A 24249-nucleotide genomic window follows, 5' to 3' on the forward strand; every position below is an offset into this window, starting at 1 on the left:
AAAGGGCACCCCTGGCTCGTTCCCCTGCAAATCTGAATCGGGGTGGTGAATAGGCCGTTAATTTGAATTTGTGCCAAGAGTGATGTATAAGGGGCCATTATGCGAGATGTCATGACTTGTCCCTGCCCTTTCCTCCACAGTACTGCTCTGAGAAAGGTCCAATCAACCCTATTGAATGCTTTCTCAGCTTTGAGAGAGAGCAAGAATGCAGGGATATTTTGAAGATGGACTTTCTCCACCAAATGGCTATCAGCCTGATGTCATCTGCCGCCTGTCTTTAGTGAATGAAGCCTGTGTGGTCTGGGTCCACCAAGCCAGGAAGGAACTGTGTCAGACGATGTGCCATCATTTTTGTAATTATTTTGACATCAGCATTAAGGAGGGAAATAGGGCGGTAGGGGGCACAGGATTCTGGGTCTTTCCCCGGTTTAGGGATAAGGGCTATTTCCACCTCGGCCATCTTATGGGTCACAATGGCAGTGTCGGCGAAATAGTTAAATAACAGAAGCGATTCAATTTGAGTCTAAAACTTTATTCGATCTTTCCATTTAAGATCATAAAAGGTCCTAGACGAAAATGCACCTAACATTGTATAGACATTCCCAGTTCATTTTTATAGTAGAATACCCCACTAGAATTCCTTTTAGAACTCAAATGTATATACAGTTAAACTCATTTCCATTCTGAGTTCAAATTATACTTAACAAGTGACGTGTTAGTTAAAAAGAAATAAAATGATCCATATCATAATTACAATTCTAGTGGTTTCCTTTTTTTCCTACATGCCCACAGAAATGACGCTAATGAGAAACAAACTAGAGGATCTGGCAAGGACTTTAAAAAGTATAGTGCGACCCAACATTGGTTAAAATGATACCGTTTTAAAATTGGAACAATGAATTGATTTCTTTCCCTTTTGTAAAAACTGCAAAAAAATAATATGTGGAGATCATTTTGGGGAGATTTCGAATCACAATGGCAGAGGGTCAATTCAGAGTGTTTGAATGTCCTCTCTGGGAACCCTAACATTAAAGGTAATAAATTCAGACGAAATCTCAGAAGGATACATTTATGCTGGGAAATGGGAATGTCTTCTAAATAAAAATATCCTCCCTCTAACGTAGGATTGTTAGTTGGTACATGAGGGCTACTTGTTTACAGTAATTCCTTTCCCTGCGGACATATTGAGCCCTCAACGTAAATGTAACGCCCAGCTTCTGTTTGGACATCTTCCTACAAGTAGTTGGGTTCTCAAAAAGCTCAGACAAGCCCAGAGTTGCCAGTTCCCATTCTACATAGTTCAGGCACCTAATCCTGCCGTGGCTCCCCATCTTTAAGATGTCTCTTATTATATTTTGGGTTAGGGTCACTGTATCCCTATACCACATGGAGAGCCACAACTGGAGTGGGGCCGATCTGATGAAGTCAGTGATGTATAATAGGCCTAATTCAATGTGGGTTACATAGTTCGAAAACGATTGCTGAAGGGAAACCACTAATTTAAAGAATCTGTTCTCGATGATTTGCAATGCATCTATAGCTGTCATACCCCATAACACTGCCTCATAGGTAGCTGCCGACTATGTCTTAGCATAATAGATCTTTTTGATCAGGCACCCAACTTCTTGGGAAAGGTGTTTATTGCCCCTAGACTCCTCTCCATACCCATAGCCCTTCCTTTGTCCAACCTTGACCATGCTTGTTTGTTATCGAAAAGTACCCCCAGATAAGGAAATGATTCAACCACCTCAATTTCCCCAGAATTCATATAAAAACGTGGTGATTTCTTTCTTTTACTGGCCCCTACAACCATTGCGACTGACTACGACTGGTTAACTTATTATACTTAAAGTACATAAATTCTGCATAAATTCTGCATAGGCTGTTATAAGGCGCTGCAGGCCTAGCCCTGTTCTGGCCATCAGGACAGCATCTGTGTAGGCGAGAATCGGCAGCCGCTTGGAACCTGAAACAGGGACATCCAGGGTTGCGTCCCCAAGCACCCTCTCTACCTTGTTAGTATAAATGGAGAAAAAGAACGGCGCGAGGACGCAGCCTTGCCTTACCCCCTTGAGATCTTAAAATGACAGGTACATTCTCCGTTTTTCCCATAGCGAACGCATGCCGAGGCATCCGAGTACAATAGACGAATAAAGTCAATTATAGCCTGATCGATCCCCATACCTTCCATTATGCACCAGAGCTTAGAGTAGGAAACGCAGTCAAATGCTGCTGATAAATCCATAAAAGCAAGATGCATTTTCCCACTCTTTGCCCTAGTATATTTGTTTATGATTAAAGAAAGGTTCAGACACTGGTCTACAGTCCCCATTCCTCGCCGAAACCCATATTGGGTTTGCATTAATGTTTCTCTGTCCTGTGTCCAGGTCTCTAGTCTCACTAAAAGGAGGCTACCCATGAGTTTCACTGTTGTGTCACTGAGAGAGATTGGTCTATAATTCTTGGGGTTACCCTTATCACCCTTTTTATGGATAAGGACTATTACACTGGTTGTCCACGAGGGGGGCGGGCCCGTTATCACTATCTTATTAAAGGCATTGGTTAATAGGGGGACCCACAAATCTTCATTCACCTGAAAAAGTTCTATTGGGACCCCATCGGGACCCGGGGCCTTCCCAGTACTGCAGGCCTCCAGCCCACTCCTTAATTCCTCCAACGTAAATGTTAAATTGAGCTGAGTAGTGTGATATATGGTTTTGGGGGATAAGACTATGGAAGCACTGGGCGAAAAAATGTGTGCAAAATGTGCCACTCAATCCTCTTCAACCCAAAGTAGGATCCCTTTGTGTTTTAAAGTAGGGTGTGTTAATTATCTCCCAAAATTATTTACTACTACTGTTAGAAATGGGATCTCTGGTTGGCTAAGGCTTGCACCAAAGTCAGGCTTAGACCACCACTCTAAGTCAGGGCTGGGGAGTTACACGCCAAAGATAACCCCTGCTCACCCCCTTTGGTAGCTTGGCACGAGCAGTCAGGCTTATCCTGGAGGCAATGTGTAAAGCATTTGCACACGCACCCAGCAACAACATCCCAGGCCCACCACAAAAGCAACTCCACACATGGTTATATATAAAAATAGCCTTTGTATTATCATAACACTTTAGAATAGTACGCACATATTCTACACTGTGCCACCTGGCACTGGGCAATATTTACAAGGGATTATTTACACTTGACAGGGTCCACTGGACCACTGTCAGTACCATCACAAAGTGAACTTAGTAAATGTAGAATTTAGCAACATAGAACACAACCAGTACTACTGGTAATCACTGCACTTAGCATCAGCCTGTAACATAAACCACATTATGCACAGTATCACATTAGGCGCCATACGCATTGTACACCAACCTCATCAGCATAAACACATTATGCACTTCTCTCACAAGTCTAAACACATTAGACCCTAACCTCCTAAGCATAACTACCTTAGGGAATAATTCTCACTAGCATAAACCATGATATGCAAAACAACCTCCTAATCATAAATCACATTTAGAGGTATAACACAGGGTGCGTAAAACATACTACACACATTACATTTCCTAGCACCCAAAATCACAGTACAGCCTGGCGCCCTAGAACTCTAGCAATTCCCCCTGGCCAACTGGCCATCTCAGAAAGGGGCTCAAATGCCCTATGTCCCCAAAGTCAAGGTGCGCTGCAAAGGCAGCGAAAGTCAAGGGAGCGCAATCTGCACAAAAACCTAAACTTTGCAGCTGGCACTAAGTGCTGCGCAGCTGTGAATCAGATAAAGCCTGGCACCACTGTGCCTTTAGAACAAATATGCAGAGCGTTGGAGCCACACGGGGCTCTGTAAATATTCATGCCCCTATGGAGCGCACTGGCTCCTGAAATACACAAAGAAAAGCATGGGCCCCTCTGGGCCGGCCTAAGACAATTATGGCCATCGATGGAGCCACGCACAGGCTCTGGCAATAAATATGCCCCAAACGTTGGAGCCACACACAGGCTCTGGAAACAATTATGCCCCATCGTTGGAGCCACACACAGGCTCTGGAAACAATTATGACCCGTCGTTGGAGCAGCCCGCTGCCAGACGGGGCAGCTCTGACTCTGCCTATCCCCACTCAGACTCCCTCGCACAACTCACCGGCTCGGGGGGCGGAGGCAGGACTCGGTCTCCGGGGACTCTTATCTCGCGGGGCTCTCCCTCCTGTGTTGCGGGACTGGCAGCACTTCTCCTGGGGCGTGGGGCTTCCCTCACTCCTGGGAGCCCCGCGCTGCCGTCTTCACCTGGGCCCCCTCCTGGGACCCGGGACTCTCCTCACCATGTCCAGCGCGGGGTGGGCTCCCGCCTGGACTCTCGGTTGACTTCACCCGGGCCCCCACCTGGGACCCGAGACTTTACCTCTCGGCTCGTGGAGGTGGGGTGGGCTCCCGCCCTCCTTCTTTTCACCCGGACCCCCTCCTGAGACCCGGGGCTTCCCTTCATCCGGCTGCCACCGCGGGGCTCTCCCCTCAGCATGGGAGCCCCGCGTCAGCGTTGTGCCGGCTACTTCCGTTTCCGTCCGGCGGCCCCGCCCACAGCCAGGCGGGCCGTGGACGGCGGCATTGATCTCGGGGGCAATGAGGGGTAGGCTCCCTCAAGACGTAACAAAAATAAATAAACAGCAAGCGGGGTGGGCACCCGCTCAATCCAAGGTAAAAATAAGCCGGGTGGGCACCCATATCTAGACATCAAAGGAGGCGGGGTGGGCTCCCGCCAATTCGCATAGAAATACGAACAAAGCGGGGTAGGCTCCCGTAATCATAGGCACCACAATGCGGGGTGGGCACCCGCTCCCGGAAGCATCACAGGGGCATCCCTCCAGTAGGGACTCCCTAAGGCAGCATGCAGTGGCGCGCTGCAGCGCCTCTTCAGGAGCCCAACCTCAGCGCTCCCAGGGCGCACCAGCAAGAGGAAGCAACAAAGCTCTCACCAGGCGCTAAAAGCAAAGCCCCCAGTCCCTAGGAACAAGGAACCAGCAACCCAAGGTCCCCAAAAAGTAGCCCTCCAGGCATCCAGGGGCAGGGCAGGGCCCAGGGGCCAGCACACAGGGCCCTCCAGCAGGGAGGCAGCCCCCATGGCGGTCCCTCCTGGGCCCCACCAGCAGCAAACCCCCCTCAGTCAGGATCCAAAACAGAACATTTTCATGGGGTCACAGCCCCTCTTTTATACACAAAATCCTTTGTCTCCAAAGGTGAAGGGAAGGGGAGAACCAGATGCAACTGGTTCCTGAGCACTTTGTTTTGCTCAGCCCCTCTCCCTATTCACAGGACAGGTCAGGGACATCAGACGCACCACAGGGGGTGGAGCCAGCATTGTGGAGGGAAAGCCCGGTCCTATTCAGGTCCCAGGTGTACTCCTCCCTGCCATCAACATACAGATCTCTCCATTCACCACCGGGGCAGACCAATCCTGACTCCTGGAGCCAGGCACACTGGCCAATCACAAGCCAGACAGTCACTTCACATTTATTACAAAGACATGCCAGCTTCTAGAAGTGGCACTTCTACACTAGACACAGTAACGCCGCACACATCATCGCGCAGCATTCAATCACACGAGTTTGCACATACCAAACTCGACCCTGCACTCCTCTCACATCAGGACTTAACATGGTCACTCAGATCCCCCATACATTCCTATCGGAGGGCAGGTCAACCTCACTAAAACATACACAGAGCGCACGCACTTTCCACTGGGACACAGTGTAAAAGCGCCTAGAGGCCTAAAACCACTAATACAACATAGGAAAAGGTTAGGATAAATGCAAAAAGTTTTAGGGGTGAACTTGCCAGAAGGGCCAAGTCCAACAACTACCAGTAGTTGTTGCCTCTTCAAGTTTGGACCAGGCCTCCTCCCTCCTAGTCCTCTCCCTTTTCCTTCTTGCAAATTTATATTCACTTCGAATTGATGTGATTACAGAGGGATTTCTGGGTTGTGCTCTCAAAACTGTGAGGAGTGCGTTCCGAGTTTTCGAACAGGGCGAATCAAACCAACGTAAGGATGAAACCAAAGCTTATTATGTTATCATAGATAATCCCTATTATTTCAGGGATAAGTTTGAGCTTATCTATTTCGGCCCATTTTAGTTGCTAACCATTTCTCCTGGACAATAATGGGAGACCTATTTCCTGCTGTTTAATTACTTTCCTGAAAGTAAGGGGGATCTCACAGGTTAAAATAGCATGATCGCTGTAGGCCGTAAATTGTGCATCTATATACTTGCAGCTATTACTAAGGGGATTAGAAATTAATATAAAATCTATTATTGATTCTTGTGTTTCTCGCCTAAAAGGTTTTTTGGGACATCCGACGTGATAGGGACCTCACTGATTATTACCATATTTCTGGAAAAAAGGGTCTGGTTCAAACTACTTCCATGGGTACTATGGGAGAAGTGATAGGCCGGTTTACCCATCATATCCTCCAGTCCGCAGACTCGCTCATGGGTAAATTTACATGGACATATGTTAAAGTTAATTATATATTATATATTATATTATATATAATTAATATTTAAAGGCTCATTAGTCCTTATTAACTTTGTTGCCTGATCAATTGACTTGTTTACCTGGTTGACTACTTGGTGCATGCTACTCCCAAAGTTGTTGTTATAGTAATTTATTAACACCCAGGTGCCTTGACTAGGAAACTTAAAAATAAGAAGATGGTAATATGGGATTTCCCCTTCAAACTTTTTTATTTTTATTGGGGCTGTGTTGGGGATCGAGGTTAGAAGGCCACCCTTTGCCCTTCCTGATGCTGATGGGGTTGCCCTAGTCTGAAATGATCGGTACCCATTTATAAAAGTCGCTTCTGTGGCCCATGTCTCCTGTAGACAGGAGATATCCTTACCCTGCCAAAGCTTTTTCCAATTTACATCGGCTTGTTTGCTTGTGTGATACCCGCCACATTCCAGGATGCTATTTTGAGTTTATAAACGTTTCCCTTCCTTGCCTCGATGTTAGCAATTGTTAGTGGGGTATCAGGTGTTTGAGCTCCCGCAGTGACCTGCCTCTTAGTGGAATGGTGGTGTAGTCAGTCACATAATTCCAAATCAGATAGTGGAGCCAATCTGTTCTCACAGGATAACTCTACCTCGCTTGCAATCCTAGGCCTTAATCTAATTCCCCTTGGGTAAACCGTGGGTTCTAGGGTGGCCTGTAGAAATAGTCTAATGGCAGAGCTATAATCTGGGTGCCTTTTGAAGGGACTCCATGTAGTGGAGCTAAAATGGAACTTGATGCTGAGCAGTTATTAAAATTCATTATCACGCAATCCCCCTCCAGTGATTTAGACGATGACCCCAACCATTCTACCCTCATGGCCATTACAATTTGATTTGCCAGAGGAACCCGCCTACCACTAGTGTGCTGGGATAACCAGTGAAGGGTTTTATCCATCAATTGTGAAGTTGATTCAACCTGCCCCTCCCTCAAGATAGGAACATTACCCAACACTATAACTAGAGGGGCTGCAGCAGGTGGAAGGTGCAAGGACTGATATGTTGAGGCAGGCTGATTCTGTCTGGGGTCTTTCTGCTGTAGAGCTTTATTGTTTCGTCCACCCCCCAGTGTTGTTGTCCGTGGATGAGTATCAGATCTACTTATACTAGTTTTTTGTGAAACCAGTTTCTGGTCTTCCGGACAAGTAACCTCTCTTGAGGACTCAGTCATTATGGTGATATTAGGCCGGATGAATGTTTGGGACAGATGGATTTTCTCAATATTTTGGTCCCTTAAGCCCTTCTCCCCAAGGTGAGGTGCTAAGCCTCTGAGTATTCCTGAGTGAATACACTGGAGAGGGTTGCTTATAAGTGTATCCGCTATGCGAGAGAGTCTATCCTCAATATGACTGAGTTTCGATAAAAGGGGGTTTAGGAGAACAGTGACCAAAGTCTCAACTCTTTTCCAGAAGTCGTTGTCATATGCCTGGGGAGAGAGGATGATAGAGACAGTAGAGTTCACTTGAGGGGACGGCCTAAACCCGGCTTCCAAATTCCCTCTTTGTTTACCAGTTTGGGTCATCTTCAATGGTTTTGGTTTTAGAGAATCTCCACCCCTTCTTTTTTTCACTGGGGGCTCAGTGTTGGTATCATCTAAAAGAGAGTTTGTGGGATGCCCCTGGTCACTCTGTGAGGCCTATTTGCTAGAGCGGGAGGAGTGACAGCACTTGACTCTGGTGCCAAGTGTAGTGGTGGTGCCTTTGCGGGGGTTGAGGTTCTGCTTGAGCGCTGCAGACATATCCCCAGTACCTTGAAAAGAGGACGAACTGCGATCTAGGTTTGGGTCCCAGACAAGGTTGAAGTCCCCCCCGAGAAGGATTGAGCCTGTTTTCTGAGAGATCAGTGGGAGAAGTTGGCCTGGCATATGCTGGTCACTAGTTATAGTGTCCACCTTGCACCAGTCCAATTCGACTCTTAAGGTGATAGGTTAAAAGACAACCTTTAAAGAAAGCTATCCTAGTGGTAGCTGTGGAGAGCAGCCTTCAGGCTAAGTCTTGAAGGAGTGTTAAGCTTATTGTTTTACCATAGATAACCTCTTGAATGACCAAATGAAAGAGTAGTCCACACAGGTATATATATAAAATATATGTATTTATTCTAAGAATATTCCCACAAGTCTCTTTATGAGGCTAGAGGCAAAGTTACAATTCAAACAAGCATTGATAGATACAATAAATAGCACTGGAATCACAGGGCCCCAGGGGGGGACCAAACCATATATTAAAAAAGTGGTATAAGAACCACGACAATTCTACAGACAATGCCTAGGGAATTTAGGGTCGCTGTCCCCTTGTGAAACCACCCAAGGTAGTGAGGAAGGGGACCCATGGGAGACGCGTGCAGTGGCAGAAGCTACTGTCGGGATCCCTATTAAAGCCTATGGAGAATGTCGCGGTTGAAATTTACAAGTTTAAAACACTTCTAGCAGGAGTTCAAGTTCAGCAACTTAAAGAGTTAAGCTTTTGAAGAGCCCACACCCATGAGAGTACCGAGGTACCACTGTTACCTGCCCCAGGGAAGCCGGGTGAATAGGTCGTTTTAGATGTCGGGTCGCGGGCTGATTTTCAATGGGAAAATGTACAAAACTACTGCTAGCCAAAAGTGTTGATGATGTCGTGAAGATTGAAGATGTAGATCTTGAAGAGGAGGACCTGAAAGCAGAGGGGACAGAGTCTGGGTCACGGCACAGTGACCAGGGAGCTCAAAGCAAAGAGCCCTTCACTGTTGGGTGCTTCAAGTGGAAAAGGTGCAGCTTGGATCGGCAGCCACGGGCTCCGGGAGGCTTCAAGGAAGGCCAGCTTCTGGGGAGCAACTGTCCCACAAAGGATGAGGGTCACTGGGGTGTTAGTGTTTGGATTGGTTCCACTAAGCCTTGGCAACCGCAACCCACACAACATTCACAAATCAGCTGCTGGTGCAGACCCACGAGATCTGAGAGAGGTCTCCTTTGAAGAGACTGAAGAGCAGGCCTGGAGTAACCAGAGGAACTCTTGGAAGTAGAGATTGACCTCCGCTAGGGCCCACAAGTCGAGAAACAAGAGACTGCAGGAGGCAGCAATTTGGCGTGCGTAAAGATGCACCCACGGGTTGCCGGAGCGGGCTAGGGTGTCGATCTTTAGCACAGATACTGCTGAGAGGTTGGCTCAAAAATGACCCAAAGCACAACTTCCCCACTGGTCGGGTTCGTGTGCTGTGCAAGAGGTAGCTGGTGTCCTGGGGTATTGGGGATCTCGGCACCCACGCTGTCCACGGTGCTCAGATTTGCTGTGCACACTCACTGGCCTCTGGGATGCTAGGAAACTCACCTCAAGGTAGAAAGGAGTCGTCGATGTCCGAAGGAGCAGCAAAGTTCCAACTGGGTCACTTGCAGTGTTTCAGGTGCCTGCCAAGCAGGGGGGTAACTCTTTTACCCCAAGAGAGATTTCTTCCTTTAGCTGTGCGGCAGCAATTCGAAGGTCAAGACTGTGAAGTTCAAGAATAATCTGATGCTCTGGGGACACAGTATTCACCTTTATCCAAAAGATTAGGTGAGGGTCCAGATCAGAGCCCACCAATGGGAGGTTAGGCGGGAAAGGGTGGCTACACCCTCTCCCCTTTGTGTGTTTCCCGCCTGGGTGAGGAGTAGGATGCCCCTGAACCGGTTCCAGGCGGTGTATGCAGAATGTAGGCACTGGGGAAGCCTACGTGCAACTCTGAAAGGCATCCTATGGTGCACCCACCCAGTTCCAATACACATAGTCTGTCTGAGGAGGTGGGAACACCTCCCTGCAGCAGGATCCCTATTGTCCAGCTGCCGTGGCTGGAGTTCTGCCCAGCAACAGACAGCCAGAGTCGTGTGGGCGGCGGGTAGCATCCATTTTGTACTACGCGTGCACTTTTAAATTGGTGTCTAAATTCTGCCGCTTTTCCCATATCGCCCCTCTAGCAGGGGGGAATCATGCCCTCTTGCCCATGGCTGGACTGGGGGTATGATTCCTACATGTTTGACACCAAACACGATATGGTTCTGTGTAGCCATTCTCAAGTTATCACGCTATCGCGATATACTTATAATGCGGCTAAGAGAATATGGCATGGCTACACTACAAACAACCCAGCAATGATTTTACGAAGGTTGCAGAGGGGCCCTACTAAGGTAGGGGTCCCCCTCACACATATCTCAGCACCCTGCCTTGTAGGATTAGCAAGGCCTGCTTGAGGGGTGACCTATGAGGATATAAGGATATATGTGTTGTAAATAGGTGGGATACAGGGTACCTTTATCCCTGTAAGGGGTGCAAGCACCACCTTACCCAGACTACAGTAGTGGTCTGGTGGTGTCAGTTGGCATGGCGGTCCCAAGGTGGCACAACAAGTACTGCAGCCCTGGTAGGCCTCTGAGGGACCCATGCCCTGGGGACCTAGGGTACCATCTACAAGGGGCTGATAGGGTATCCTCAGTATCCAATTGGAAAGTACCTAGGATACTCACATCAGTTTTAGGGAGGAATCAGATAGGCTGGGGTCCTGGACAGCAGGATCCCAGCCAGACTAGTCAAAAACCATTCAAATACCAGGCAAAAAGTTGTGGGCAACCATATAGTCAGATTCCACCTTCCTACAATCAGCTAATTTAATAGGTTCCTAATGTATGTGTCGTATAGTTGGTTGTTACTGCTTTGTCCGGAGGCCGGCCCACTGTGTACTGACAGGGAATATGACTAAGTGCCCCCAAGAAATTCTGGGAATTCTCGTTACAGAGTCATGGCTAGAAGTAACTTATCCCTGATTCAAGAGGGCTCCCTGGTCAACCAACCACACCCATGAATCAAACCAATAATCCTGAGAGATCATATACATATAGGGTTAGACAAGCATTACTCCCCAAGCCAGGGGTCCAAAGCATTCTAAAGACTGTGTATCCCTGTTCAGGAGTCAGCAGGGGAAGAGGGCCAATAGGCCGGCTTGGAGCTGGCCGGGGAATGCACCCATCCATGGATTGAAGATGGTGTATAATGTCCTGATTAGTCTGCTGTGAAGGGTCGCTTGGCCTCCGGGACTGACCTCGAGGGGGCGGCACAGTAGACCACTCCTGGCGGAGGAGGGCCCTAGGCCAGGCAGCCCCCGGGGTCAGACTAGAGGGCTGGGAATCTGACTGCAACTGGAACAGTTCCTAAGTCTCCTTTAGCAATCTGAGACATCGCCATCTACCCTCCCACGTGAAAATCAGGGAGAAGGGGTGCCCCCACTGATACTTGATTTTTAGGTCCTTCAATTTGTCTGTAACTGGTTTAAAATCCCTTCACCTAGGAACCCCTCACATGTGTAAGTTGTTCCTCTAGCTCCAATTTTCCAAGTCCTCCTGCTTAATCTGAAGTTCTATGTGCTGGTCTGCGAGCATTGCCATGCAGCGCCAGTGTTCCTCCTGGTCCTCCATCTGTGAGTCAAGTGTTCCCTTCAAGGTCATCGACTCTGGTTCCAATTTCCATCACATCACGCAGGAGGTCTTGCAGGCAGGACTTGAATTCGGATATGAGTGAGCCTATTTCCGCCTTTATCTCCTAGAGGAAATTGGTCATGAAGGCTTGTGTGAGGGGGCCCTCTTCAGTCTCCATCGGGGGCGCCGCCATCCCGGGCATCTGTTGGGACACCGCAGCAGCAGATGGTTTTGCCCAGAGGGAGGTGACAGTTGGTTCTTTAGAGGCACCAGGAGCAGTGTCCTTTCCTCCTTTGGTGCGGGGCAGGCTTTGGCAGGGAGTTCTGTTAATCCGTATAGTCTGCTATCTGGGGCAATCTTCAGTTTGTTGGTTCAGGGGAGGCAGGAAAACCACCCCCAGAACATCCCAGTCAAGAGCAATCAAGCAAAACCCAAGGGGAGGCAGCAAGGCAAGGAACCCCCTCAAAGAGAGAGCAGTGCAGTCAAGAATCCAGAGGAGGCATAGTGGGTGTTCACACTCCTACTGCCCAGTGCCATAGCCAAGGCCCTCAGCGAGGTTGCATGTAGGGGGGAAAGATCGTCGAGATAGCTGATCCCACCTCTGCCGCCACTAGAGTACCTTCAGGCGATAGGAGAGGCAGTGTGAGCGGCAAGGCACAGGTAGCCGCCAATACAGTCCAGATCTACGGGCCTAGGTCCCGCTAGGGGCCAGGGGAGCAGAGAGATGCAGGGAGGCTCTGGTTCGCTGCCTGACTGTGCAGCCGATCTCCTCCAATTTTTACCCCAGGGAGACCAATCAAGTCTTAATGGCAGGGAGATACAGGCCCTGGGCCCCCACCACATGGTTAGCAGCACCACAACTGCTGGTGTGCCTCTCTGCCCCCGCAAGGCACACCAGCAGTTCCTCTTCACTCAGGCCAAGGGCCCCCACCTCACCTCTACTCTCACACTCTGATGTCATCCAGGCATGCCAGGGGCTGACCTGCACTCACACCTCCTCCTCCGCTGCGGTGCTCAGGGCCCCCGGGTCAAGGGCAAGGACATTCCAGGAGACGCAGGGCCACGTACTCCATCCCCACCGGGGGCATCGCAGCCCAGTCCCAGTGACTATATTGTGGCAGGCTCTCCTACCCTCTCGGAGTGCAGGTCCACAAGATGGTGACTCAATGGAGGGCCCGCCGCCGCAGACAAATGATGAGTTTCCAGTAAGGGGCCTGGTCCCTTAGGACCCCTACCGACGCAGTGAGTCCGTGCAATATACTCCGACCAGGGGCGCTGCAATCCAACCCCAGCGACTGCAGTGCGGCCAGCTCTCCTCAGCTCATGAAGTCCAGGCCCACAAGATGACGGCTCGATGGAGGACCTGCTGGCCACAGATAAGCGTTTGGCCTCCAGGGAGATGCCCGGCTCCTAAGGGCTCCCTCCTCGACTCAATCAGTCCGCAAGGTGGGCAAAGGGCCGGGTGTGCGACAATCACACCGACCCCCGGCAGGGGATATCCACCCCAGAGAGACCAGAGGGCCGCCCCGATGCCGCGGGGTTGAAGTGTGCAGGGTTGGGTGACGTTGAGCAGGTAACGTTCGGGCTTGGTCCTCGGCCCCCATCCCCCCGCAGCCAGCCTCCAGGCAACAAGCCAGCAATCTGGACACTTCTGTGACACTCCGAGGCCGCGGCGGGATCATCTGGCTCTGCTAAGGCCGGAGACAAGATGGCAGACGAGGCAACCCTCACCAGCGAGTTTTGCTCAGCCTGCCTCGGGACAGCCAATTCAGTGCGGGGGGTCCCTCATCCCCCCGGATGGAGTTAAGCCGTGTCCCAGAGGTCTCACCGCCTTTACATGCATTTGGCCTGCTGCCGGAAGACGGAGCAGACCCGAAGTGCGTTTTACTCCATCGTAGTCTTGGCCATGCCCCCATCATATGTATTTATACCACTGATGAGTAAAAACAGCCTATTTGCTTCATTCCAACCTTTATCCAATTCTTAAAGTAAATGTTGTTAAAAATATCCAGTAGGTTCCTATTACACCACAAAGGGATATAGTAATTCCACCTCCCCAGACCTAACAGACAACTTATAGGTACCCATACCTGAAAAGCCATAAGCAATGTCTTAAAATGTACTCTTTTATAGTAGCCATAATCTAGCTGGTGCCATAGGCACCCCTAGGCTTTGGGACCAATCACTAGTTCCAATGGGGCTGGGTGCATCGTTCTCCCCTTGATGGTATCTACCCTCAAAAGTACTGTAGATTGTATCAGTGAGGCAGCCCACCAGCGTAGCTTAAGGTTGGGAAGGGCCAGTCCTCCACGCTCCTTAGGTAATGTTAACAATTTAAATGATCTACTTGGTCTCGAATATGTCCAGATAAATTGTGCAAATATGCTCTCAAAATTCGTAAACCAAAAATTTGAAAAAAACGAGGGGACTGCTCTCAGGAAATATAGTATTTTAGGGAAGAATACCATTTTAATTAGATTGCTTTTACCAATGAGTGTTAAAAGTAAGTCGTCCATCATTCTCAGTGATTTTTAGTCCCTTCTGCACACGGCCCCAAGTTCTCCTTTACCACCTCATCAAGATCAGAGCTAATCATAATCCCTAAATACATTGCTTTTTTAACTACCCTATAATCATCAAAGGATACAAATTCATTAATAACTATCTGAGTCTTATCCTTGTTCAGGGCATATCCTGATAATGCACCGTATCTTTGAGCTTCTTCTTCTATTGCCCCAATAGCCGGTTCAGGATGAGAAGTTACTAAAGCTATATCATAGACATAAGCCAATGCTTTACTTTCATGCTAAAACTGAACTACGGGGAGAATATTGAGGGCCAATTGCAAGTGTTTAAAAAAAGGATCAATGTATAATGTAAAAAGAAGTGGTGAGCAGGGACACCCTTGTTGTGTCCCTCTCGTAATTTTAAAGGGATCTGTCATTTCCCATTTGTAAGAACTCTAGCCTCAGGGTCCTTATACAAAGCTCTAACTGCTCCAATAAAAGTAGTTTCTATCCCTTGCCTCTGCATTGTTGTACAGAGAAACTGCCAGGAGATCCTATTGAAATCTTTTTTTGCTTCATCAAAATTGCCACCATAGGGGCTCCTGACACTTGTTTAACATCACACAAGGTAATGACCCTTCTGATGTGATAAATTGCATCCTTACCGGGGATAAAGCCATGCTGCCCCATAGAGACTATCCTATGAATAACCTGTGATAGACACAAAGCTAAGACTTAGGAGTTTATTTTAACATCCCCGTTGATTAAGGTTATAGAGCGGTAGGAACCCAGCTCATGCACAAGTTTATTTATTTTGGGAAAACTATAATCTTTGCAAGAGCCCAGGTGTTTGGCGGAGCCACTCCTTCAGAGGTCTGTGAAAACAGAGTTGTCATCATTTCTTTTCACTGTTCCCCAAAGACCTTGTATAAATCTGTGGGGATTAGATCGGGACCAGACACTTTTCCTCTGGGTAGGTTTGACATTGCTTAGAATTTCATTTGAGATCAATGGATAGTCTAGTAACTCCCTCTCTTCCTGTGACAGAACCTCCATCACAGATGAATCCAAGTATTCAAGTATTAGATCCTAACGCTGACTCCCTTGATCCCCCATGTCTTCTGTGTATAGAGCCTGGTAAAACTTATTAAAGGCTGCTTGAATGTCATTTGTTTCAGATACCCGCCCTAGTGTGGGATATCTCACTGACTTGATTTCACTGCATGTAAGTTCTTACCTCATTCTTACGTTTAGTAGGTGACCAACCCTTTCACAATACTCCTACATTTCCTCACGATAAGCTGTTGATTTATCTGATGCTTTCTTCAGTAGCCTTCCCCCAATTACTGTCTTAGCAAGAGCTATTTCTGCCTGGGCTTCCTCCACCCCTTTATTCTGTGGGAGAGCAATAACCAAACTTTCTTTTGCCTGGGCCAAACTTTGTTGATTAAGCGGCAGATGACCATTTTCCTTTTTCCTTTTTCTGATCGAAAATTTAATTGTTTCTCCCCAGATATTGCATTTAAAGTGCCCTAAACTATACCTAGTGAAGCAGTACCCATATTCCTCCGCAAAAAGTCTGCGATCCGCTTTTTCATGTGTCCTAAATAGGCCTCATCTAGTAATAGTGCCCTCTCCAATGTCCAAGTGGGAATTCTTTCAAGAGGCCCTCCACCATCCAATTCTAATACTAATGGACTGTGATCCGATAGGAATCTTGGAAATTGCTCAATTGTACTCTTATACAGCACCATAGATGAAACAAAAAATAATCCAACCTTACATGTTTCTGGTGTGGGGCAGAATAATAGGTAAACCTGTGTTCTAATAATAATAATAATCCACATTTGTAAAGCGCGATCACTCACCCGTAAGGGTCTCTAGGCGCTGGGGGCCGTCAGGAAGATTAAGCAAGCTATTGCCCAGAGTCACATGGTGCTGGGTTAATCTGCCGCCAGCGCCAGGGATCGAACCGTGATCCCCAGATTCCGGAGTCAATTGCCCTGGCCGTGGCGCCACACCCCTTCCTCTTCCTCTAATGGTCTCTTTGTGGACCATGCGTCCCACAGCCCATGTATCTGACATAGATTGCGTAGTGCTTGGAACACTTTAGGCTTCCTTGCCACGTATTTTTGACCCTGTCCCCAGTTACATGCAAGGTTAATGTAAAGATCTCCACATAAGATGATAGGAAGTGGACAGTGCACTAATTCATTAAGCATCCATTCTGAGGAAGAACAATCTGCTTTGCTACCATATAAGGAGCATACAGTAAATTTTAAATCCCTGGGGATCTGCATCCGGCTATAACCCATCGCCCTAATACAGACACCTGAACTTGTGTAAATTGTATTGATTTATTGCGGGCTAATATTGCAACCTCCCTTGTACGGGTTCCCTTGGTTGTTGCCCCCACTATGCTATAGCCAAAATATTTTAAGCGACCTTCTGTGCATACTCTAAATGAATTTCTTGGAGGCAGACAATGTCTGCCCGTAATGAATGCAACCCTTGTGACACCATCTGACCTTTTATTTAGATCATTTAAGCCACAGATATTAACCGTAGCTATCCATAATCTTCAAATCTTGATGATTTCTTGAGCCTAGAGTGTAATTTATGCCTCAGCTGCATACATAAATGTCCCAAAGTAAGCAAAAATAAATCAAATCACACACAAACTATTGCCTTCCTTTGTCCTACTACACCACCCTCTGTATTAGCCAACCTAACCATATCCCCTCCCTCCCCATCCCCACTCTAAACACGCAGGATATCAGGCATCTGCCCCACCATCTCCCTCTTCATAATGTTAATTCAAAATCTGGTTCTGATTACTTATCCCTCATTATAATTATTACAACCATGGTACATGACATAGCAGTCATCTATTCATTGAGGGGGGACTTTCCCTTCTTCTTTTTTCCAGATTTCCTCCAAATGCTCCTGTGCTTGAATCTCTGATGTGAAGCTGAATATAGTTCCTTTGATGTTAATTTTAAATCTATCAGGATTCTGGAGAACAAACTCACCCCTATTTTTGGGAAGGGAGGAAACAGTTGCCATAGGCGCCAACGTCTTTCCACTGTTGCGTGGGCAAAATCCGGTTTAATGAAGAATGAAACATTATTACAGGATTTTGGAGCTTTGGGACAGGCTTGATCATACACTAGTTGCCTCAGTAGAACATTTCCAAAAAAGACCTGCATAGCTCTAGGTTTTTCTCTCGTATCTTGGGGATGTTTTTTCAGGAATAACAGAAAGCGGTGAGTCCTCTGTATTTCAGAGTCCCAATCCCAGTTCACTTGGTCAGGGAATGCGCTTTTCAGGAGGTTCACCATATAGGTTCTAGGGTTGCTACGTTCCAGGATCTCTAAAAAGCAAAGGTTGTTTCTTTGCTGGCGATTTTCTTGGTTTTCAAGTTTTAACATTACTGCTGACATAGTCGCACCTTGACCAGTATTTTGTAGCTTCACAGATTGAACATTGGCTTCAAGTATCTCCATCCGTGTTTCAACAAAAATTAAATGTTCAACAATTTCTCCACATGTTTTATTCAGTGTTCGGACCCCTGCTTGATCTGTGTTTGCAGCAACTCTTGCTGTACGTCAATCTTTTCTATTTTCTTGCATTTGTTTAGTAGACATAAAGTTAGCCATCAGTGATGGTTCCTTATGCTGTGCAGCATCATCAGGGCCTTCTTCACCTCCATGCTTCTGAGGCAATATCTGAGTGTTGGAATGGTCCCATTTTAATGGTTTACCAGCACTCTTTTTCAGGTTTTTTTTGTCTTCTTTTTATTTTTCTTAGTGGATTTTTTCCTTTGTGTCAGTTGAGCATCCTCAATTGAAGTACTGATAATGGAGTCAGAGAAAGCCTCACCACTTGAGAGAGTATTTTCCTGCCCAGTGAAGTCCGAATCATCAGTCAGCGAGAAGAACTTTTCGCCTGGGATCTCACGTGAGAAAGCCCATCCACGCTGACGTGTGAAGCTAGAGGGCCCTGTGCTTAACAGTGTCACAAGCTTCCTTTTCCCCAGATCTCTTTGCCCCTGACCAGTCTCCTTGCTGTCTGCTCCTTGTACCATAAGCACTGGTTGACTTTTACCTTCACTCACCACGGACGTCTCTGTGGCCAAGTCCAGTACAATGGCTAGGGTCATTGAGTAGTTTGTTTCACAGACCATTGGTCTCACTTCATCCTGTTCTTTCCAAGCTATGCCTCCATCCCCAGGCTCCTTTATTGGGGTTTTGTCCCCCACCTCCTATAATAAAATATTGCTTTTCTGGGGATCTCCTGACAGACGAGCATTGAAGCAACAGTGGTTTGTGCAGACCCCCTTCGACTTGTAGCGTAGATTTTGCTGCAGCTTTTTTGCCTCCAGTCTCTCGTTTCACTTTATCTGGCTGGAATCGCTCCACTTGCATTCGACGGCTGATTGCCCCATGTGCTGGGTATTCCTGGGGTCCACACCTTCGGGCTTTCCCACCTCTGAGCGCCATCCTTTAAGTCAGTGGCTTCCCTTGGAGCCGCCGTAACCGCAGATCCTGGCCAGGCAGGAGGGAATGAAGAAATAGAGCACTGCGATCCTCATCAGGACTTCCAGCGTTTCCCACAGCACGGCACACTCAGTGGCATAACAAAACTTGAGAGGACCCCCCTGCGGGGTATGTGGAGGGGCCCACTCTTGACTCAATTTGAAGCTCTCTGACCGAAGTGGTGTGCTGAGAGGGCCCCCTGGAGCTTGCCCCCTGCAACGCGGGGTCTGACTCTGCAGGGCCCTGTGTTACGCCCCTGGGCACACTCTGAGTATGTCACCAAACCTGCTCCCAGGCTGAGCAATTGATCGCCGCATCATGGACCCATCAACAGAGATGGTGAGAATGGCAGCAGTTAGTCACCCGCCATCTTTGCCCTCCTCGCCCCCCTCAAAACATTTCTCAACCCTTTTTCCTAATGCATCTCCTATCTATATTTTAGATTTTCAAAAAACTACAGTGAACATAGTTACTGCTTAGATATTTTTTATCATGCATTCTACCATCAAAGTAAATAATACATATTTTATGTCTGTATAGGGGAAAGTATATGCTATACTACCCACAAAACTCCTTTCAAATTCTTTCAGCAGCCTGCAAATAAAACTCTTCTTAGAAATGCAGTTTCAACAATAGACACAGTTGTAGTCCCGGGCATGACTGTTGCAACGCACACAGTTGTCCAAATGTTGTTGCACACAGCAGAAGCATATATACACAAATAACATCAAAGGACTTCTCCAAATGATGAGTTGCAGTGGGGGAATCTCAAACAAAGGAACTGTTGTTCACAGGTCTAAATTAAACCAAAACCAACCAAACTCTCTTCACTTCGCACCTTAGTGAATTCCAACACTTGCAAGGCTGTTAGAATTATGAGATTGTCGGATTTTATGGCCTTCAATATTGACCGATAGAAATAGCCCCAGGAAGTACAGGAATTTGCCAAATTTGGTAAAGAAAGCACCAAACTGAGTATGCCATTACACATTTTAATGGAAAAAATTGTAATCTAAGATAATTATCACATAAAATGCAAAACTGTTTTTGACCAGGGTATTGTTATTCATTGGACAAAATAAATATTTCTCCAGCACCTGGGCATTTGTAATCAAGGCCTCAATAGCACTTATGATGAAGGCCTTACAGGCACTGATAATCATAATGTTGATAAAATTATCGTTTACTGGAAACTCAGTTCATCATGTGAGTTGTATAAATATTCAGATGTGTACAGTTACAGATATGACTACGGGCCTGATTCATGATTTTCAGTATTCACAAAACTGTACTTTAATAGCAAGTTTACAAGTGGGGAGACTTACAGTGAGGCGGAGAACTCTGCACATAAAATGTGAGGACAGGAAATACCTTTTAATGTGCAGGGGTCTCCACCCCGGCAGTAGAGTCTGGGCACGTGTAAACTCACTAATAAAATGCAGTATTGTGAGTGCTGAAAAAGTATAGTTACACAAACTTGTAAGTTTACCTTTGTGAATCAGGTCCTACTTTTTTATAACAGCTACCTGAAATCTATAATTGTAAGACATTAAGAATTCCTATAAAGATGTACATGCATGTTCAGGCCCATAGCACTGATCAAATTGCAGATACTCAGATATAAAGCTGATACCTCTGAATCTACAAGGATGTTGGAAATCAGGATCACATTAAGTCCATGCTCTCCTGGATCAGCAAAAGAGGTTCATTGGACCTCGCTTAGACTATCTAAGTTGGGGAAAGGCCCCACGCAGAGATGTCCAAAATGTGGTAAGGAAAAGGGGGCACGACATTCAAGTGTTCTTGGAGTGTCCTGAGCTTCAAGGATTCTGGTTAGACCTGAATAATACTATGTCTGTAATACTCAGGGAGACGCTCCAGGTGAGCAAAACTCTTTTTGGGGTCCCGGAATATTATGAAACTTTGCCAATCAACAGTAGAAAGCTGATCTTTTATTTGATATTGCTTTCACACAGAGAGATATGCAAGAATTTGATAAAATCTACTCCCCCTACTAAAACAGACTGAATGATCTCCATAGAATACACCATCCAGTTAGACAGGGTGTCTGAAAGTCAAAGGAATGAGTTCAGGCTTTCTTATGAAAATTGGGTGAACTCATTGGCCCGTATATGGTCCATTGATTAGGCCTTTACATTGTATTGCTTTATTTATCCAACAATGGCTCTAAAGCTGGCTTGTCAGACTGAGCTATTTACGGTTGGAGAAGTTGAAGCAGGGTGTAAAGTAACCCAACCTTTTTCAGGTGCTTTGTCAAGGGAGACCCCTGGTGCAGGGTTTCTAATCTTTTGGTTTCTATCCAAGGCAAAGGAGGACTTTAAAAAAATGAGTATTATATGTCATAAAACAGAAATTCTTGCTTTAGAAAGTGGTCCCAGTGATGATCTGATTCCCCACATATTCCTCAGTTATAGGAATGTACCATTTTCAGTTGGAAATGTAGCAGCATTTGTTGACATCTCTAAAGTAAACAAAAGAACACAGCTTAATGACATAAAAAAAAAAACAAAGAGAACTTTTCCCTGTTTTCATTTCTTCTGCAAGATCAGCCTCCGGTAGGTGTTTTTAGATGATGCTCATAGATTGAAAGTGGATTACACATTTCTATTCTTCCTATGGACATTAGTTACCCATTTTTCCTTAAAATACAAATCTTCAGTTTCCCTTATGCATCTTTACCAATTTGTGAGCATTTGTGAATATCTGGCCTGGGCATAGTCCGTGGAATTTCGCTACGCAGAACTCCGCAAACTTACAACAAAAACTCTGCGAAGTTCCGCGAGTGGCGGAGTGCCGTGTGAACTGCAGTTTGCGCTGGTATTCCTGCCGTAGAAATTCTGTCCGAGCGGCAGCTCTCGCTTGCGAATTTAACGTTTGCGCATGCAAACATACCGTTCGCGATCGTGAGCAGGGAAAAAACTCCACTGTAAATCGTGAAGTGGAGTTTTCTGCACTCTGCGAGCTGTGCGGAGTGCAGAGTGCAGAAAACTCTGCATACTCCGCGAACGGAGCAAAGTTCACCCCCAGGCCTAGTGAATATAGGGGCTCATTACGATGTCGGGAGGAAAGCCTCTGCCCGATACTGACTCGGAATCGGGACCGACTGACTGTGGTCAGCGGTTCCAACCGCCAGGCTACGTTGCGACCAAACACTGTTCGGTTGGAGTCCCATTGTTCCCTATGAGAGCTCGTGTTTTGCCCAACAATCGGCCGTAACACAGGCTCCAATGTCACATTCTGACAGCGTTTCTATGTCGGACAGGCCGACATGGAATGGCTGTTGGAAATCGGCATTGTAACTCCAAGAGAGAAACTGCTGTCTGCAGGGGTGTACGATGTGGTCCTGACCGACATCAATACTTCGCAAGTCACTCGGAACGGATTTGGAGTGACCCCGCGGTTTACATTTCGACTGCAAACATTGTAATCGGGTGGTTGGAATATACACCGACCGAGTTGGTTTGAAGGGTTCCTATGCGGTCGAGGAGATTCCGAATGTCAGGAGGAGGCTTTCCGCCCAACAAAGTAATCAGCCCCTCAATGTATTTTGATTGTTTTTAACTGGGGATAGCTTGCTGCTTGCTGCTTGTACCACACCAGAGACTATGCAGAGATTCTCCTGGAATACACTGTTTATTTGGTTGAGCCTCCTCCTAAATTAATTTTCCACATCCCTTGAGTACTATCACAAACACTATCTCAAAAGGTACTTTTTCATATCCTTGTGCTGTCATTGATGGTGCATTCGTTATTTTATTACTAACTCTCTTATGAAACGATCCTGCTGTTTGAATGCTGCTAAATATGTCAGCATATATTCCTCCAAAAATCATATCTCCAAATGTCATATCTTCAAAGGGTGGAGCTCCTGGACAATATTTGATAATGCAATTTATTGTAATTAAAATGTAAATATATTATTAAAATATTTGTAAAATAACAGCTATCCAAAATAACACAAATATCGATCCACATTTATAAATGTATTCCATTGCATCATGATTATATAAAAACACAATTCATTAAAGAATTGAATATATAATTTAAATACAGTTCAGATACATATCCCCAAGGAAAATATCTCAAGGCCATTAGCTACATCCATTTATTCCATTCTTCCCAACACGGTCATGACTGTCATTTTATGTCAAATTGTATACATTAAAAACAGAGGTGGAAGATGTAGTTTATGGAGGAAGAGATGAAATAGAGGACAGTACAATATGAAATGCAATATACCAGTTGTTTCAACTTATTGCCTGGACACAAGCCCTCTGTTGCCATTACTGCATTTATTGGGCCTTATGCCATCTACTTAAATGAATACTAATTTTCCAGGGTAAAAGATCATTCTGTAGATATTTTTCAATAAAATTAACACTTTTGAAACCTCCAGGGTACAATTTTGTCAACAATCATGTTTATTTGACATGTACTGTATTAGTGACCTGGTTCATACAAAAAATACTCCACTCAGGTTGTCCTTTCTCAACATCAAATTAACACTGTGTGGCACCTGGACTGAGTTTAAAAGGGCAACAATTTTAGGGTGTCTACAACAGTGGATACTCTCCCTAGCAGCTACCCAGTGCATCTGCCGGGCAAACGGCAGAGACCGCTCCTTCTCCCACCTAGCGGCTAAGACCTGGGACACCATCCCCCTGCACCTAGGAGCAGCACTGTTGCTCCAACAGTTCAGGAAGTATCTCAAGACCTGGATGTTTAACCAATAGGTACAGGCAGTGTGATCCTGCAGCAGGACCCCACAGTTCCACAAGAGCTTCATGGGTGAAGCCGCCACGCTATACTGATTGATTAATTGACACAACTGAACAAATCTCCACCACAAGAATATCCATGCAGAAAATAAACACAAACATTCTTGTCACATATTGTCACGTTTGACTAATAACATGTAACTTTTTTAAGGGCTATATCACATAAGGTGAGTTTTGGGAGCACTAGCTTAAAACCCAGTCTCTACCACAGATTTGAGTTGATTTCTATCTTAAAGAGTCGAAGAGCTGGATCACAGAATTTTAATACTTTAGCATGGGGTTGCTTGGTACAGTAAGTTTAAAGGCATGCTTGTTGGCTGGAAATGTAGCGACATTTATTGACACAGCGAAAGTAAATAACGGAGCAGAACACAATAACATAGATTAATCAACATGACAACACAATTAAACAGTAATAGAGAACACACCAATAGTACATTGCACCAATGCAAC

The 24249-nt window shown here is 46.3% G+C and overlaps 1 protein-coding gene across 1 annotated transcript in view; it reads left to right on the plus strand.

The window, feature by feature from the left end:
* Window positions 1–24249, plus strand: part of LOC146816615 (cysteine-rich venom protein-like) — a 176245-nt gene that overhangs the window by 85680 nt on the left and 66316 nt on the right. The window lies entirely within an intron of this gene.

The sequence above is a fragment of the Triturus cristatus genome, chromosome 6 (assembly GCF_964204655.1).
Source record: "Triturus cristatus chromosome 6, aTriCri1.1, whole genome shotgun sequence".
In the NCBI taxonomy this organism is placed as follows: Eukaryota; Metazoa; Chordata; class Amphibia; order Caudata; family Salamandridae; genus Triturus; species Triturus cristatus.